The 19,410-nt window shown below is 37.4% G+C and overlaps 1 protein-coding gene across 2 annotated transcripts in view; it reads right to left on the bottom strand.

The window, feature by feature from the left end:
* The window catches only part of LOC128688283 (uncharacterized bromodomain-containing protein 10), a 311,849-nt gene extending 307,154 nt beyond the window's left edge, over positions 1 to 4,695 (bottom strand). The window contains exons 1-2 of one of the 2 annotated variants that reach the window (XM_070086577.1): positions 4,499 to 4,695; positions 790 to 981 (exon numbers count right to left, since the gene is read on the bottom strand). The gene's annotated coding sequence lies outside the window, so the exon portion shown is untranslated. The remainder of the gene's footprint in view (positions 1 to 789; positions 982 to 4,498) is intronic. The other variant, XM_070086576.1, reaches the window with a different exon arrangement.
* Positions 4,696 to 19,410: the final 14,715 nt, after the last annotated feature.

Here is a 19,410-nt window from a genome sequence, read left to right as displayed (position 1 = left end):
AAAACTGTAATTAATCTCTATAAAATGTATTTTTTGTGTGAATATTTTTGGGTTTCTGGAACGGATTAATTGTATTTCCATTATTTCTTATGGGAAATATTGCTTCGAATTTCAGACTTTTCCAATTTAGAACTAGCTCCTGGAATGGATTAAGTTTGATTTTTGAGGTTCCACTGTACACAGTTATGAACACTGCATCAAGAAATTTTTGAACAAATGTAATTATGCACAGTATATAACAATTTACATATAATGCTATGAATATTAGAAATAAGATTTAAAATATATGAAGTGACTTAACTGATGAGTAAGAAAGCATCTGATAAATTACAAATCATTAATATTGTATGGTTGGAAGGCAGGTAAGTTATAAAAGTAAAGGAGCTATTATTCAGATATTTTATTATAACACCGACATAATAATAACAACTAACATTATTTTGTAACTGAAATCACCATTTACCTATTAGTGGTTAAAAAAACAATTAAAAAACTATAGAGAATCAATTAATAGGCCACAAAACTTAAAGTACACTTTCTGAAACCTAAGTTTTTTATCTGTACGTATGTAGTAGCTAATTTTTACAAGCTTTTAATTAAGAAATGTGCTAAATGCAGCTTTATGTAATAATAGTGGTGCTATAATAATAATAATAATAATAATAATTTCAAGTACTAAACCTGAGGGTTATTCAGCCTTGCATGGCAGAGGAAAATAGGTATCACATCAAATGTTGAACACCAAGGGATTTTAGACATTACATTCACATAAAAAAAAAGGTTACTAACCCAGGATAACACAATAATGCGAGCTATGCCTGACATTTCGAGATGGGTCCTTCGATCTTCTTCCCCAGAATGGGACCCACAACAGTCAGCTAACTCCCAGGTGCCTACTTACTGCTAGGTGTAGAGACCTCAGGTGTGGGGAAACATGTTAAAACCAAATACAGGTTCTTCAGATGCAAGTTAAAGGTGCTACTACCTGAGAAACAAGCCATGAACAAGGCAAGATAGGATTAGAAGTCATCCTCATGGTTATTTAACCCAGGATACCCCAACAAAGTAAAGCTATATATGTATAGTTTCCTATGGGATACTCCTGTCAGTTGCAACCCACAATAGTTCACTAACTTTAAAGTATCTATTTACTGCTAAGCGACTGAGTGAGCAGCAAGTGTAGGCACATCTCTGATATACAGTACCTTTGAAGGATTTCGAGCTTTCCTTACTCCAGCACCCTGGACCTGAGCCAAACTTGCCTAGTGTTTGAACCAGGCTGACACTGCCAGCAGCCCACTGGCCCACATATCCATCACAGCCTGGTTAATTTGGCACTTGGCAGAGGTAAATATCCAGTTTCCTCTTGAAGACTTCTACACTTGTTTCTGCAGTGTTTCCGATATCTTATGGTAGTGTGTCAGTCTAAACCCTCTTACTTTACACATTCTCCCATATCTCTCATGCTGCCATGTTATTATGGCAAATGTGCAGATTTGGGACCAGGCCCTCAAGTACTTTCCACATATATATCGTGCATCTCTCCTCTATCATGATGACCTCTGTATTTGTTCCAACTCTGATATCTCTCCTTTCCCGAAAGGATCTGTCAACAGTAAGCCAATATTTTTTAACCCTTTCACTGTCCATCACATAGATCTAGGTTATTAATGCCAGGGTCTCTCACGTAGATCTGTCTTGAGCTAAGGTCATTCAGATAAGCTGAGAGCAGTACGAATTGGTCTGTGCAGCGAGTGTGCACAATATAAAAAAATATCTTGCCCCACATGGTGCATGATGGGAAAAGGAAAATTTTTGACCTTGTGTTTAGTCCAAAATAGCAAATTTGAGGCGTTTTCTAGAATGATTTGTATCATTTTATTAGCCGTTTCTTGGTATCATTTGACAGAATGGAAGATACTACTGAAATAGAAATGATTTTGGTTGGTTCCAGGACTGGAAATAGCTTGCAACCAACCCCAAATTAGTGGAAATGTTTGATTTTTCCTAATTTTTCCGAGGACAGGTACGGCCACCCTACACCCCTTTGGTATGATTTATGGGTTTTCACTAATTTTGATTAAAATATCTGGATGCCATAAACCATGACTAGTTATTCCTGGTTATATTTTATCCAAGAAATAGGGTAAATCTTTGATTTTTTTCTATTGTGGTGATGAATTCAAAATGGAAGGAAAGTGTAATACAGTGGTACCTCTAGTTACGAACTTAATTTGTTCCAGAAAGTGCCGATACCGAGTGAATATGTTCCCATAAGGAATAATGTAAATTAGATTAGTCCGTTTCAGACCCCCAAAAATACACTTACAAAAGTCCTTACAAAAATACACTTACATAATTGCTCGAGTTGGGGGGCTGTTCAAAACTCGAGGTACCACTGTAAAGGAAAGGCCTGGGGACATGATTAATTAAGAGGAAATTTTCTAGTGCCAGGAATGTTTAGTGTTTATTTTGGATTGTTTTTACACTGGAATTTATTAATTTTGTGTAAAATAGGGTATTTTTGTTAGGTGAATGATCATTTTCTTGTGTTCAATAGAACAGAAGGCATACTAGCAAAATAGCTAAGAATCTGATCAAACTGAGCAATGAGATTGCCTTAAAATAGGACTCAAAGTAGGTGAAAATGCTGATTAATAAATTGTGTCCAGACTGCTTTGTGCCTGCATAATTCCATACATTTTCCATCAAATTTTGCATTTGCAGTGTCATTACCTTCAGAAAAAGATTCTCTACCATTTCAAAAGAAAATATATTTTTATTTTTTACAACTGTGGACACTGACTACTTTTAATTTTGGGGCACTGGACAGTGAGGGGTTAAGGAAGAAAGCACATGTGATTTCAAAAGTCTCATCACTCACACTATAGCTTTTGAAAGTTTTTATTATCTACCCTGTCCTTTTCTTGGTTTTTGTGATATTTGCTTTATGTTATTTGAAAGAAAGGTTAGCCCTACTTTATACCCAGATTTCCACATGTTCCTTTTATTTTTATTTGATCATCTTGGATTTCGTGTATAGTGTCTCACTCGAGTCTTCATTCTTTCCATCTAAGCAGTTGCAATGTGTCACCAATGACTGTAGTGTTATTTTTCATTGCCCACTGGAAGACTTTGTATCTTCTTGCATTGTCTTGCCCAGCCCAGAAATTAAACTTGGGTTGTTTCTGTGAAGTCTCTGACACTACTACTGAACTTGGGTCATTTCTGTGAAGTCTCTGACAATACTGAACTTGGGGTCATTTCTGTTTAGTCTCTGGCAATACTGAACTTGGGGACATTTCTGTGAAGTCTCTGACAATACTGAACTTGGGGTCATTTCTGTTTAGTCTCTGGCAATACTGAACTTGGGGTCATTTCTGTGAAGTCTCTGACAATACTGAACTTGGGGTCATTTCTGTGAAGTCTCTGACACTACTACTGAACTTGGGGTCATTTCTGGGAAGTCTGTGACAGTACTGAACTTGGGGTCATTTCTGTGAAGTCTGTGACAGTACTGAACTTGGGGCCATTTCTGTGAAGTCTGTGACAGTACTGAACTTGGGGTCATTTCTGTGAAGTCTGTGACAATACTGAACTTGGGTCATTTCTGTGAAGTCTGTGACAATACTGAACTTGGGTCATTTCTGTGAAGTCTGTGACAATACTGAACTTGGGTCATTTCTGTGAAGTCTGTGACAATACTGAACTTGGGTCATTTCTGTGAAGTCTCTGACAATACTAACTGTTTAAGAGATACTCAAGTTGATTAGCATATTAAGAGTATATCTTAAATGTGTGACAAATAACTGGGGTAAGAACACAGTTAATAAAAAATTAAGTGGGGGGGGAAGTTACCATAGAAATAGAATATGCACACTCAAGTTGAACACACAAAGCCTAAGCATTAGTCTTTAATTAGTTGTTTAATCTGAATAAACACTGTGGATGCCTTTATTGCTAATGGAAGCTGTGGTAAGAGAGCCGACTTCATTTTAATTACATTCAAATGTTTAAAAAAAATGATCAAAAGCAGGTCTTAGGAACTTTATTTTAATTATAATATGCTTGTACTGCAAGTTAAACTCATAAAATGCTAATAAAATTTAAATCCAGAATTATAAGGCACTTATTATGGCCTCTTTAAAGTGGGTAGTAGTGTAAGAAAATATAATTCTTACAGCTTTAATAATACCTAATTACAGGGCTCTTAATCATGGTGCTTTAAATAACTGTTAACAATTATTTAAATCGCTGAAAAACCCTTAAAAATGTAAAGACTGGGTAGTTTGTGTGTATTGGAGTGTGAGTCTGATGGGTGGAGCCTGGGGTCAGTGTGACCTGGTGTGACCTCACACGTGGTCAGCTGACACTGTTACGTCACTCATTCATGCCAGTCAGCTGTTTCTTGTTTACACTCTCTCGCTAACTTCAAAATGAGTAAAGGCTCTCCTGGCCCCCGCCAGCTTTCACATGCAAACCCTACACAACAACTCACGCAATTATCTTCTTGCGGAGTCCATGTGGGCGTTGGCAATGTGTAGGACCTCCGCAGCACTCGTGGTGTCACACACCAGCACAAAACTTAACAAATAAGTCAATGTCTCGTTACTTTGAGCCTCAACTTGCTCAGCACCCAAAACGCTGGGCTTGTTTTGCCTCTACACCTTCCTCCGCCACCACAAACATTGACTCATCTGCTGAAATCTCCGATATTTCAAATTTGCCATTGCAAAAATTTTAATTTTATTATTTCATGTTAGAATAGGGTGTTCTAAAGGGTCGAAAATAGTACAAAGTTATAATTAAATTATTTAATTTGGAACTAGTTTCCTGAGGGAAGGTAAATCTCACAGTGCGAGGGTGTGAGGCGGCCATCAAGGGTATAGCGGGAACTTTAATTTATCAATATTTCAAGGATTTAAATAAGATACAACTGGAAAATATGCATTTTTATGCACTTTTATGCATTAAATAAATTATTCGAAGCTGTAAGAAGTCTTAAGTAATTTGTATCTTTTTAAGTAAATAGAAATATCTGGACGTCATGGAGGACTGATAAGCTCAACTACCTTACCAAGATATTTACAAATAAGCTTTTCTGCCATATATTGAATCTAAAAAATCTTTCTCATGTAATATAATTTAAAGGATAATTATATTTTAGTTCTGTGAGGTAGAAGAGCACAAAATAAAGCAATAATGTATTGTCAAAAATATGTGCCAACGCTTACAATAAAGTGAATATTTCTTGGTTTATAATGTACATTAAAAGGTAACTATTACTTTATCAATTATTTTTTAGGCCTGAGGAATCATTTGTGGTCCACAATGGCGCTGCAGAACAGGGTTAATTGGGTTATTTACCGTCGGGTCAAATAGAAGTAGTTGAGGCTGAGCAGAGGTTGATGATGTAGGTGGGTTTTTCACTTTATTCCACTGTGTGAAGGCAGGGTATGAGCACCCAGGCTCCTCACTACATCTATTACAAACACGCTCGTTCATTTTATTCAGAGATTCATTAACACCTTCCCTGACTTTCACTTTTATTAACTCGTTTATTCATTAATTCATTTATCGTATTCTTCATTGCCCTGAAAACTTCTACATATGGCAAGTTTATTCACCACTGTTTCTTTAATAGTCAATTATGAGCACAACATAACCTATTTGTCGCTGAAATAACTATATAAACTTGACGTAATTAGTAAATGATATTTATACTGAAGTTTTAATTATCAAAAATATGGTGATTAGGGTTATAATATTTACTTGCCCAGAATTTATTCCTATTTAACAATATACATCATTGTCTGATGTAATAAAGGTGGACTTTAATAATGAAAAGTGATGTATAACATATTTATATATGTATATATTTGCGTGTGTTACCGAGTGGCAGTACGATAATTGTACTATAGTGAAACATAAGTGAATTTACATGAAATGTGTATAGAAGTGGAGAGAGAGAGAGAGAGAGAGCAGTGAGGGAGACTACCTCAGTCAACCAGGACATTATTGTTACTATTTAATGTTGTGAAAGCATATTGTGTGACTACCTGGCCTTATTTCATCACAGGTATATGGTAATTACGATATAAAGGGATATATAGTTCAGTGCATATCAGATTTATTGATGCTAACAATGTCTCTCTCATATTATTTTAGTGACCTACTGTATTCAACCTTATTAAAAATGTTAATTTATTAATATATTCACTTCATAAAACAGGTGGCTTACTGAAAAGAAACTATCTAAAGAAAAATTTAAAATTTGAGTAGCAGAAATCCTTTTAAGAACAATGAACTCTTCATTTTAGGGAAAGATCCCTATTTTTTATACAGAGAAATGATAATGTTGCAGAGTAAAGTAGGGGACCTTCCTTGCTTTATTACTTATGTACAGTACTGTGTTTTGTGTACTCTTATATGTCTTATATACCTAGCCTATCTTAACATGTATTTTACTATGTACAGTCTTTACCATTTCAACATTATAAGTCTGAATCTGACTTAGTATATGATTTCAAGTTTTCCAGATTAAAATAAAATTCCAGTATTTTGCCTGGCTTTTCATTAGTTACAACATTATGTACTGTAATTAATGTATAAAAAAGAGTTTTAATATTATCCATGGTAAAAAAGACTTCCCATTGTAGAAATTATATTCTGTATTAATGCAATTATTTCAAATTTAAGTAATATATGTACTGTAATTTATTGTCTCAGGTTTTTGTTTGTGGTAATGGGAATAGTTATGGTAGCTACACTTCTAGTAACCTTTGTTCAGGTTAAACAGATATTACAGGTAATATTACATGTTTTTACAATGATTGCACTAGACATATAGTTGTTATAGACATACACTAATGATAAATTATGAAAAAATAACCTAAGATGACCCAATAAAGTCAAACAATGTTTCCATTAAGGTCCTTATTGCTGAATATTATTTAGGCACATGTATATGCTCTCTTTATATTCAACAAATAGTAATGCTAAAATATAATACAAAATGTGAATCTAAAGACTATAAAACTCAACAACTGTTAAGATGTAAGTTATATAGTTTCAAGTAAGTCTGGGCAAGGCTACAATACTGATTGTAATAGTGCACCATCCAGGTGTACCATTATATATGGACTCCAGTGGACTCAAAGGAAAATAGTTGCATTGTTTGAATTTATGTACAGAACCTAGATGAAAACTGGACTACTAACACTTTACCTGTTTTGGGTTGTCCTAATTCAGGGCCGGTAAACCTGTGGTATGCTTGCCCAAATTACCATGTGATTACATTTTCTTGTCATGTGGCATTCACTGTTCTCTCGAGTATTTATATACATAAATTTTTTTCTACACACTGGCCATCTCCCACTCTATAACTGTCTTGCCAGAGGCATGCTGATACTTCAGTTCAGATGCCCCTCTAAACTGCAGGTATCCCTATCCCTCCTTCAGAGTACAGGCACTGCACTTCCTACCTCCAGGATTCAAGTGCCGTTAACTGGTTTCCCTGAATCCCTTTACAAAATGTAACCGTGCTCACACTCCAACAGCTCATCAAGTCTGAAAACCCATTTGCTTCCACTCCTAACATGCTCACACATGCCTGCTGGATCTCGAACATAAAGCCTTTTATCCTCTCCCTCCAACCTTTCCTAGGTCAACCCCTCCTACCCTGCCTTCCTCCACTACAGATTTATAAATAGTAAGTTTATTTAGGTACAGGTACACATAAGTACAATTATCATACACTGTTTAACATGTGTAAATTACCTAGGATGACCCAAAAAAGTAAATATCCAAACTCAGCAACCCCTCTTCAGCCCTCTTAGATAATACTTTTGGTAACCCTGCACCCCCTCCTAATCTCCAAATTGTGAATTCTCTGCATAATATTCACACCACACATTGGCCTCAGACATGACATCTCCACTGCCTCCAGTTTCCTCCCCAATGCAACATTCACAACCCATGCTTCATACCAACGTAAGTGTTGGTATCATTATTTTTATTTATTTATTAACACATTGGCCGATTCCCACCAAGGCAGGGTGGCCCAAAAAAGAAAAACTTTCCATCATCATTCACTCCATCACTGTCTTGCTAGAGGTATGCTTTACACTACAATTTATAAAACTGCAACATTAACACCCCTTCAGAGTGCAGACACTATACTTCCCATCTCCAGGACTCGAGTCCGGCCTACTGGTTTCCCTGAATCCCTTCATAAATGTTACTTTGCTCACACTCCAACAGCATGTCAAGTATTAAAAACCATTTGTCTCCATTCACTCCTATCAAATACACTCACACATGCTTGTTGGAAGTCCGAGCCCCTCACACACAAAATCTCCTTTACCCCCTCCCTCCAACCCCTACCCCGCCTTCCCTCCACTACAGATTTGTACACTCTGTCATTCAGTCTTTCATTACCTAACTTGTTTGTTACCCTCGTCATTTTGCTCTTTCCCATGTTCACTTTAAATTTCCTTCTTTTACACACCCTCCAAAATTTATACACCAGCCTTTGCAGCTTCTCTTCAAAATCTCTCAGAAGCACAGTGTCATCAGCAAAAAGCAACTGTGGCAACTCATACTTTGTACAGGCCGGCCATCACTAATCCAGCAATCGGTTATCTGGCTCCATCAGTAATCCAGCACTAATTTTGGCTAGCATAATTTCAAATTTTATCATTATACTGACTCAAATTTCATCATTATACTGATGCAGAAATTGTGCAGATGGTTGTAAATCCACAGCAGCAAACCAATGGAGGAGAAAGCAGTGATGAAAATGAGGAAGATGTAGCAGAAAGAGTCTATTGATAGGTTAATTAAGTGTATTCAGACCTAACCACTCTGTAATCCATCAAACTCGCTAATCCAGCACACTTTAGGTCCCAGTGATGCCGGATTAGTGATGGCTGACCTTTATTAGATTCAATACATTTTAAGCCCAAACCTCTCCCCAACATCCTAGCAATCACTTTTTTTTTGTTAAACAACCATGGTGACATTATGTATACTTGTCTAAGGCCTACTGTAACTGGAAAATAATCTCCCTCTCATCTACATACACTAACCTGAGCCTCGCTTTCCTCATAAAAACTCTTAGCTACTTTCAATAACCTACTACCTATTCCACACTCTTGCAGCCTCTGCCACATTGCTCTGCTATCCACCCTATCATATGCCTTTTCTAAATCCATAAATGCAACAAAAACTTCCTTAACTTTATCTAAATATTATTCACTTGTATACTTCAATGTAAATGCTTGGTCTCTGCATCTCCTACCCTTTCAAGAAGGCCTCCTTGTTCCGTTGCAACCCTTAATTCTTTCAGTAATAACTACCATACAATACATGGTATACTCATCAAGCTTATTCCTCTATAACTTTTACTCTATTTTGTCTTTATTTCCTTATAAAAGGAAAATATGCACATTCTCTGCTTATCCCTAGGTACCTTTCCCTCTTTCATACATTCATTAGACAAAAGTATCAACCACTCCAAAATTATATCCTCACCTGCTTTTAACATTGTTGTCTTGACCCCATCAGTCCCAGCTGCATTACCCCTTTTTCATTTTACCCACTGCCTCACGCATCTCCACTAAATCTCACAGCTGGCTCTTTCTCACTCCTAAAAGATCTTAAGACCTCCCTTGTCAATGCTTGAAAGTATGGTCCCCCTTTCTTCATCAACATTTAACAGTTCCTCAGAATTTTCCTCCCATCTTCCCACTACCTCTAACTCCCTATCTAATAACTCCCCTCTTCTGTTTTTAACTGTCACATCCATTCATTCCCTTGGCTTTTGTTTCAACCTTTTAATCTCACTCCAAAATTTTCTTATTCTCAACAAAATTTTGAAAGTACCTCACCCACTTTCTCATTTGCTGTCTCTTTACACTCCATCACCACTCTTAACTTCTCTTTTACTCTCTATATACTCCACGCCACTTATATCACTTCATCGTTCCATCTACCACTCCTCTTCCCACCCACACCCACCCTTCTATATCCACAAACTTCTGTTGCATACTCTAACACTGCATTCTTAAATCTACCCCATACCTCTTCAATATCCTCATTTCCTATATTCTCACAGGATCATCTTTCTCCCTATAGTTGCTTATATCTTGCCCTACTATCCTCTGCCTTTAGTTTATAAACTTTCACTTCTCTTTTATTTGCTGATGCCATTCTCCAAGGGCCCCATCTACCTCATACTCTCACTGTAGCTACAACTAAATAATGAACTGATATATATGTTGTAGGTTGGTAGACAGCAACCACCCAGGTAAGTACCACCGTTCTGCCAGATGACTGTGAAACATAAACCTGTAACTGTTTTACATGATGGTAGGATTGCTGGTGTCTTTTTCTGTCTCATAAACACGCTAGATAACAGGGCTATCTTGCTACTCCTACTTACACTTTGGTCACACTTCATAGACATGCACATGCATATATATATACATACATCTAGGCTTTTCTCCTTTTTCTAAATAGCTCTTGTTCTTTATTTCTTCTATTGTCCATGGGGAAGTGGAAAAGAATCTTTCCTCTGTAAGCCATGCGTGTCGTATGAGGCGACTAAAATGCCGGGAGCAATGGACTAGTAACCCCTTCTCCTGTAAACATTTACTAAAAAAGAGAAGAAGAAAAACTTTATAAAACTGGGATGCTTAAATGTGTGTGGATGTAGTGCGGATGACAAGAAACAGATGATTGCTGATGTTATGAATGAAAAGAAGTTGGATGTCCTTGCCCTAAGCGAAACAAAGCTGAAGGGGGTAGGGGAGTTTTGGTGGGGGAAATAGGATTAAATCTGGAGTATCTGAGAGAGTTAGAGCTAAGGAAGGGGTAGCAGTTATGGAAGGAGAAAAGAGAATATGAATGTGTAAATTCAAGGATTATGTGGATTAAAGTAAAGGTTGGATGCGAAAAGTGGGTCATAATAAGCGTGTATGCACCTGGAGAAGAGAGGAATGTAGAGGAGAGATAGAGATTTTGGGAGATGTTAAGTGAATGTGTAGAAACCTTTGAACCAAGTGAGAGAGTAATTATGGTAGGGGACCTGAATGCTAAAGTAGGAGAAACTTTTAGAGAGGGTATGGTAGGTAAGTTTGGGGTGCCAGGTGTAAATGATAATGGGAGCTCTATGATTGAACTTTGTATAGAAAGGGGTTTAGTTATAGGTAATACATATTTTAAGAAAAAGAGGATAAATAAGTATACAAGATATGATGTAGGGCAAAATGACAGTAGTTTGTTGGATTATGTATTGGTAGATAAAAGACTGTTGAGTAGACTTCAGGATGTACATGTTTATAGAGAGGCCACAGATACATCAGATCACTTTTTAGTTGTAGCTACACTGAGAGTAAAAGGTAGATGGGATACAAGGAGAATAGAGGCATCAGGGAAGAGAGAGGTGAAGGTTTATAAACTAAAAGAGGAGGCAGTTAGGGTAAGATGTAAACAGCTATTGGAGGATAGATGGGCTAATGAGAGCATAGGAAATGGGGTCGAAGAGGTATGGAGTAGGTTTAAAAATGTAGTGTTAGAGTGTTCAGCAGAAGTTTGTGGTTACAGGAAAGTGGGTGCGGGAGGGAAGAGAAGCGATTGGTGGAATGATGATGTAAAGAGAGTAGTAAGGGAGAAAAAGTTAGCATATGAGAAGTTTTTACAAAGTAGAAGTGATGCAAGGAGGGAAGAGTATATGGAGAAAAAGAAAGAGGTTAAGAGAGTGGTGAAGCAATGTAAAAAGAGAGCAAATGAGAGAGTGGGTGAGATGTTATCAACAAATTTTGTTGAAAATAAGAAAAAGTTTTGGAGTGAGATTAACAAGTTAAGGAAGCCTAGAGAACAAATGGATTTGTCAGTTAAAAATAGGAGAGGAGAGTTATTAACCCTTTGACTGTCGCGGCCGTATATATACGTCTTACGAGGTACCGTGTTTGACGTATATATACTCGTAAATTCTAGCGGCTTCAAATCAAGTAGGAGAAAGCTGGTAGGCCCACATTTGAGAGAATGGGTCTGTGGGGTCAGTGTGCACCATATAAAAAAAATCCTGCAGCACGCAGTGCATAATGAGAAAAAAAGAACTCCGACCGTTTTTTTTTAATTAAAATGCCGAATTTGTGGTCTATTTTCGTATAGTGTATTTATGGTTGTATTCTCGTTTTCTTGGTCTCATTTGACAGAATGGAAAACATATTAAAGAAATAGTGGTGATCTTGATTGATCTCACAATAAAAAGAACCTAGAAATGGAGCTCAAAGTAGGGGAAATGTTTGATTTTTGCCAATGTTCAAAAGTAAACAAATGATGCCATTGTCCAATAAATGTCCAACTAGCTATTCTAATATGCAGTCATGAATGGGGTGATGTTATTTATAAAATTATTAAAGTATTGCAGTAGTCTGCATAACAGTAAATCTTCTATTTTTTGTTTGAATAAAAATTCAAAATAGAAAGCAAGAGTAATATCAGAGGGGCCTCGAGACATGACTGATGAGCAAAGAAAATGTTATTTTAGAGCCAGGAATGTCTGCATTGTTCATTCTGGACCTTATTTTGAAATTGACCTATTTTTTATTTTTCGTGAAATTGGCCAAATTGCAAATTTCTGTCCACATTATTAGGTAGTTGAAATCGGTAAATGGGCAGTTTCTTGTACTCAATCGATAGAAAAAATGGAGTTCTAAAGAAATAGCTATGAGTTTGGGCGACTGGAACAATGAAATTAGCCGAAAATAGGGCTCAAAGTGGGCGAAATCGCCGATTTGTAAACAGCGCCGAGGTTGGTAACTTCGCAAGAGCATAATTCCGTCAGTTTTCCATCAGATTTCGTTTTTTTGGTGTCATTACAATCGGGAAAAGATTCTCTATCATTTCACAAGAAAAAATATTTTTTTTTTTTTTTAAATTTTGCGACACCAGGAGACACCTCAGGATTGGGGGTTGCGACAGTCAAAGGGTTAAATGGAGAGTTAGAGGTATTGGGAAGATGGAGGGAATATTTTGAGGAATTGTTAAATGGGCGAGGAGGAATAACATCTTGTAGGAGTGAGGAAGAGCCAGTTGTGAGTGTGGGGGAAAGTTATTGAGGCAGTAGGTAAAATGAAAGGGGGTAAGGCAGCCGAGATTGATGGGATGAAGATAGAAATGTTAAAAGCAGGTGGGGATATAGTTTTGGAGTGGTTGGTGCAATTATTTAATAAATGTATGGAAGAGGGTAAGGTACCTAGGGATTGGCAGAGAGCATGCATAGTTCCTTTGTATAAAGGCAAAGGGGAAAAAAGAGAGCGCAAAAATTATAGGGGGATAAGTCTGTTGAGTATACCTGGTAAAGTGTATGGTAGAGTTATTATTGAAAGAATTAAGAGTAACACTGAGAATAGGATAGCAGATGAACAAGGAGGCTTTAGGAAAGGTAGTGGGTGTGTGGACCAGGTGTTTACAGTGAAACATATAAGTGAACAGTATTTAGATAAGGCTAAAGAGATTTTTGTGGCATTTATGAATTTGGAAAAGGTGTATGACAGGGTGGATAGGGGGGCAATGTGGCAGATGTTGCAAGTGTATGGTGTAGGAGGTAGGTTACTGAAAGCAGTGAAGAGTTTTTACGAGGATAGTGAGGCTCAAGTTAGAGTATGTAGGAAAGAGGGAGATTATTTCCCAGTAAAAGTAGGCCTTAGACAAGGATGTGTGATGTCACCATGGTTGTTTAATATATTTATAGATGGGGTTGTAAGAGAAGTAAATGCGAGAGTCTTGGCAAGAGGCGTTGAGTTAAAAGATAAAGAATCACACATAAATTGGGAGTTGTCACAGGTGCTCTTTGCTGATGACACTGTGCTCTTGGGAGATTCTGAAGAGAAGTTGCAGAGGTTGGTGGATGAATTTGGTAGGGTATGCAAAAGAAGAAAATTAAAAGTGAATACAGGAAAGAGTAAGGTTATGAGGATAATAAAATGATTAGGTGATGAAAGATTGGATATCAGATTGGAGGGATAGAGTATGGAGGAGGTGAATGTATTCAAATATATTTGGGAGTGGACGTGTCAGTGGATGGGTCTATGAAAGATGAGGTGAATCATAGATGAGGGGAAAAGAGTGAGCGGTGCACTTAGGAGTCTGTGGAGACAAAGAACTTTGTCCTTGGAGGCAAAGAGGGGAATGTATGAGAGTATAGTTTTACAAATGCTCTTATATGGGTGTGAAGCATGGGTGATGAATGTTGCAGCGAGGAGAAGGCTGGAGGCAGTGGAGATGTCATGTCTGAGGGCAATGTGTGGTGTGAATATAATGCAGAGAATTCGTAGTTTGGAAGTTAGGAGGATGTGCGGGATTACCAAAACTGTTGTCCAGAGGGCTGAGGAAGGGTTGTTGAGGTGGTTCGGACATGTAGAGAGAATGGAGCGAAACAGAATGACTTCAAGAGTGTATCAGTCTGTAGTGGAAGGAAGGCGGGGTAGGGGCCGGCCTAGGAAAGGTTGGAGGGAGGGGTAAAGGAGGTTTGGTGTGCGAGGGGCTTGGACTTCCAGCAAGCATGCGTGAGCGCGTTTGATAGGAGTGAATGGAGACAAATGGTTTTTAATACTTGACGTGCTGTTGGAGTGTTAGCAAAGTAACATTTATGAAGGGATTCAGGGAAACCGGCAGGCCGGACTTGAGTCCTGGAGATGGGAAGTACAGTGCCTGCACTCTGAAGGAGGGGTGTTAATGTTGCAGTTTAAAACTGTAGTGTAAAGCACCCTTCTGGCAAGACAGAGATGGAGTGAATGATGGTGAAAGTTTTTCTTTTTCAGGCCACATTGCCTTGGTGGGAATCGGCCAGTGTGTTAATAATAATAAAATAATATACAGTGGACCCCCGGTTAATGAACTTTTTTCATTCCAGTAGCATGTTTAGGTGCCAGTACTGACCGAATTTTTTCCCATAAGGAATATTGTGAAGTAGATTAGTCCATTTCAGACCCCCAAACATACACGTACAAACGCACTTACATAAATACACTTACATAATTGGTCGCATTTGGAGGTGATCGTTAAGCGGGGGTCCACTGTATATATATATATATATATATATATATATATATATATATATATATTATATATATATATATATATATATATAATATATATATATATATATATATATATATATATATATATATATATATATATATATATATATATTTTTATTATCACACTGGCCGATTCCCACCAAGGCAGGGTGGCCCGAAAAAGAAAAACTTTCACCATCATTCACTCCATCACTGTCTTGCCAGAAGGGTGCTTTACACTACAGTTTTTAAACTGCAACATTAACACCCCTCCTTCAGAGTGCAGGCACTGTACTTCCCATCTCCAGGACTCAAGTCCGGCCTGCTGGTTTCCCTGAACCCCTTCATAAATGTTACTTTGCTCACACTCCAACAGCACGTCAAGTATTAAAAACCATTTGTCTCCATTCACTCCTATCAAACACGTTAATGCATACCTGCTGGAAGTCCAAGCCCCTCGCACACAAAACCTCCTTTACCCCCTCTCTCCAACCTTTCCTAGGCTGACCCCTACCCCGCCTTCCTTCCACTACAGACTGATACACTCTTGAAGTCATTCTGTTTCGCTCCATTTTCTCTACATGTCCGAACCACCTCAACAACCCTTCCTCAGCCCTCTGGACAACAGTTTTGGTAATCCCGCACCTCCTCCTAACTTCCAAACTACGAATTCTCTGCATTATATTCACACCACACATTGCCCTCAGACATGACATCTCCACTGCCTCCAGCCTTCTCCTTGCTGCAACATTCATCACCCATGCTTCACACCCATATAAGAGCATTGCTAAAACTATACTCTCATACATTCCCCTCTTTGCCTCCAAGGACAAAGTTCTTTGTCTCCACAGACTTCTAAGTGCACCACTCACTCTTTTTCCCTCATCAATTCTATGATTCACCTCATCTTTCATAGACCCATCCGCTGACACGTCCACTCCCAAATATCTGAATACATTCACCTCCTCCATACTCTCTCCCTCCAATCTGATATTCAATCTTTCATCACCTAATCTTTTTGTTATCCTCATAACCTTACTCTTTCCTGTATTCACCTTTAATTTTCTTCTTTTGCACACCCTACCAAATTCATCCACCAATCTCTGCAACTTCTCTTCAGAATCTCCCAAGAGCACAGTGTCATCAGCAAAGAGCAGCTGTGACAACTCCCACTTTGTGTGTGATTCTTTATCTTTTAACTCCACGCCTCTTGTCAAGACCCTCGCATTTACTTCTCTTACAACCCCATCTATAAATATATTAAACAACCACGGTGACATCACACATCCTTGTCTAAGGCCTACTTTTACTGGGAAATAATTTCCCTCTTTCCTACATACTCTAACTTGAGCCTCACTATCCTCGTAAAAACTCTTCACTGCTTTCAGTAACCTACCTCCTACACCATACACTTGCAACATCTGCCACATTGCCCCCCTATCCACCCTGTCATACGCCTTTTCCAAATCCATAAATGCCACAAAGACCTCTTTAGCCTTATCTAAATACTGTTCACTTATATGTTTCACTGTAAACACCTGGTCCACACACCCCCTACCTTTCCTAAAGCCTCCTTGTTCATCTGCTATCCTATTCTCCATCTTACTCTTAATTCTTTCAATAATAACTCTACCATACACTTTACCAGGTATACTCAGCAGACTTATCCCCCTATAATTTTTGCACTCTCTTTTATCCCCTTTGCCTTTATACAAAGGAACTATGCATGCTCTCTGCCAATCCCTAGGTACCTTACCCTCTTCCATACATTTATTAAATAATTGCACCAACCACTCCAAAACTATATCCCCACCTGCTTTTAACATTTTTATCTTTATCCCATCAATCCCGGCTGCCTTACCCCCTTTCATTTTACCTACTGCCTCACGAACTTCCCCCACACTCACAACTGGCTCTTCCTCACTCCTACAAGATGTTATTCCTCCTTGCCCTATACACGAAATCACAGCTTCCCTATCTTCATCAACATTTAACAATTCCTCAAAATATTCCCTCCATCTTCCCAATACCTCTAACTCTCCATTTAATAACTCTCCTCTCCTATTTTTAACTGACAAATCCATTTGTTCTCTAGGCTTTCTTTACTTGTTAATCTCACTCCAAAACTTTTTCTTATTTTCAACAAAATTTGTTGATAACATCTCAACCACTCTCTCATTTGCTCTCTTTTTACATTGCTTCACCACTCTCTTAACCTCTCTCTTTTTCTCCATATACTCTTCCCTCCTTGCATCACTTCTATATATATATATATTATATTATATATATATATATATTATATATATATATATATATATATATATATATATATATTATATATATATATATATATATATATATATATATATATATTATATATATATATATATATATTATATATATATTATATATATATATATATATATTATATATATATATATATATATATATATATATATATTATATATGTATATATATCTTTCTTCTTTCAACACACCGGCCGTATCCCACCGAGGCAGGGTGGCCCAAAAGAAAAAACCAAAGTTTCTCCTTTCAAATTTAGTAATATATACAGGAGAAGGGGTTACTAGCCCCTTGCTCCCGGCATTTTAGTCGCCTCTTACAACACGCATGGCTTACGGAGGAAGAATTCTGTTCCACTTCCCCATGGAGATAAGAGGAAATAAACAAGAACAAGAACTAGAAAGAAAATCGAAGAAAACCCAGAGGGGTATGTATATATACGCTTGTACATGTATGTGTAGTGTGACCTGAGTGTAAGTAGAAGTAGCAAGACGTACCTGAAATTTTGCATGTTCATGAGACAGAAAAAAGGACACCAGCAATCCTACCATCATGTAAAACAATTACAGGCTTTCGTGTTACACTCACTTGGCAGGACGGTAGTACCTCCCTGGGTGGTTGCTGTCTACCAACCTACTACCTATAATATATATATATATATATATATATATATATATATATATATATATATATATATATATATATATATATATATATATATATATATATATATATATATATATATATATATATATATATATAGATATATATATATATATATATATATATATATATATATATATATATATATATATATATTTCATTCATTTACCAAACTGTGGCAGGCCAGGATTCAACCCCACAACACACTGTCCCACCTCAAGAGACAACACAGCATACAGCATACTCAGCCCTCAATCCTACTAAGATCACACACCCAGCAGAGCCAGGTTTTTTTCATGATCCCAGGACACTTGTGGCAGTGGTATGCTCAAGGATTAATTTCAGCCTCCTCCTGTTTGAATACCTGCCTCCGCAAGGAATCTATTCAGCAACGAAACCACGAAACTAGTGATTTTGAATCATTTACCAAACTGCTGCGTATTGCTAAGTGAGGAGCATACTATAATGGTAGTGAGTTTGTACCAACCATCTTTGATATTGTTTTAATGTCACCTTTGCACCATTTATAACATTTCTGGTATATTTTTAAATGTTTATACAGTAATGTACTGTATATTGAAATAACAGAATAGTATAGGAAATCAGCACTAGTATACATTATTTAGGTATGAATACTGGTCAGAGAGCCCATCATAAGTCCAAGGCATCAGTAAATGAGCACGTCACTAAGTGAGGAGAGGCTGTATATATAAACACGTCGGCCATTTCCCACTGAGGCAGGGTGACCCAAAAGGAAAGAAAAAGCTTTCATCATCATTCAACACTATCATCATTATTCACACGTAATCACTGTCTCTGCAGAGGCACTCAGATATGACAGTTTAGATGTCCCTCATAACTGCCAATATCCCAAACCCCTCCTTTAACCCTTTGAGGGTCGACAGGCCCTCTCCGAAACTCGTTCTCAGGGTCGGCCAAATTTAAAAAAAAAAAAAATTATTTTCTCTTATGAAAAGATAGAGAATCTTTTCCCGATCATAACGACACCAAAAGTTTGAAATTTGATAGAAAACTTACGGAATTATGCTCTCGCAAAGTTAGCGGTCTCGGCGATGTTTACGGATCGGCGATTTTGCCCACTTTGAGCCCCATTTTCGGCCAATTTCACTGTACTAGTCGACAAAAAACATGAATATTTCGCTAGAACTTCATTTTTTCTATCGAATGGGTGCAAGAAACCACCCATTTATAAATTCAACTATCCAGTACAGTGGTCAGAATTTAGCAATTTTGCCAATTTCACACAAATTTCAAAAGATGCCAATTTCGGAATAGGGTCCAGAATAAACAAGAAAGACATTCCTGGCACTAAAATGACATTTCCTCTAGTCAT

The sequence above is a fragment of the Cherax quadricarinatus genome, chromosome 19 (genome assembly GCF_038502225.1).
Source record: "Cherax quadricarinatus isolate ZL_2023a chromosome 19, ASM3850222v1, whole genome shotgun sequence".
NCBI classification, from domain to species: Eukaryota; Metazoa; Arthropoda; class Malacostraca; order Decapoda; family Parastacidae; genus Cherax; species Cherax quadricarinatus.
Note: the sequence above shows the minus strand (reverse complement) of the source record. Positions and strands in the feature narration are given on the sequence as shown.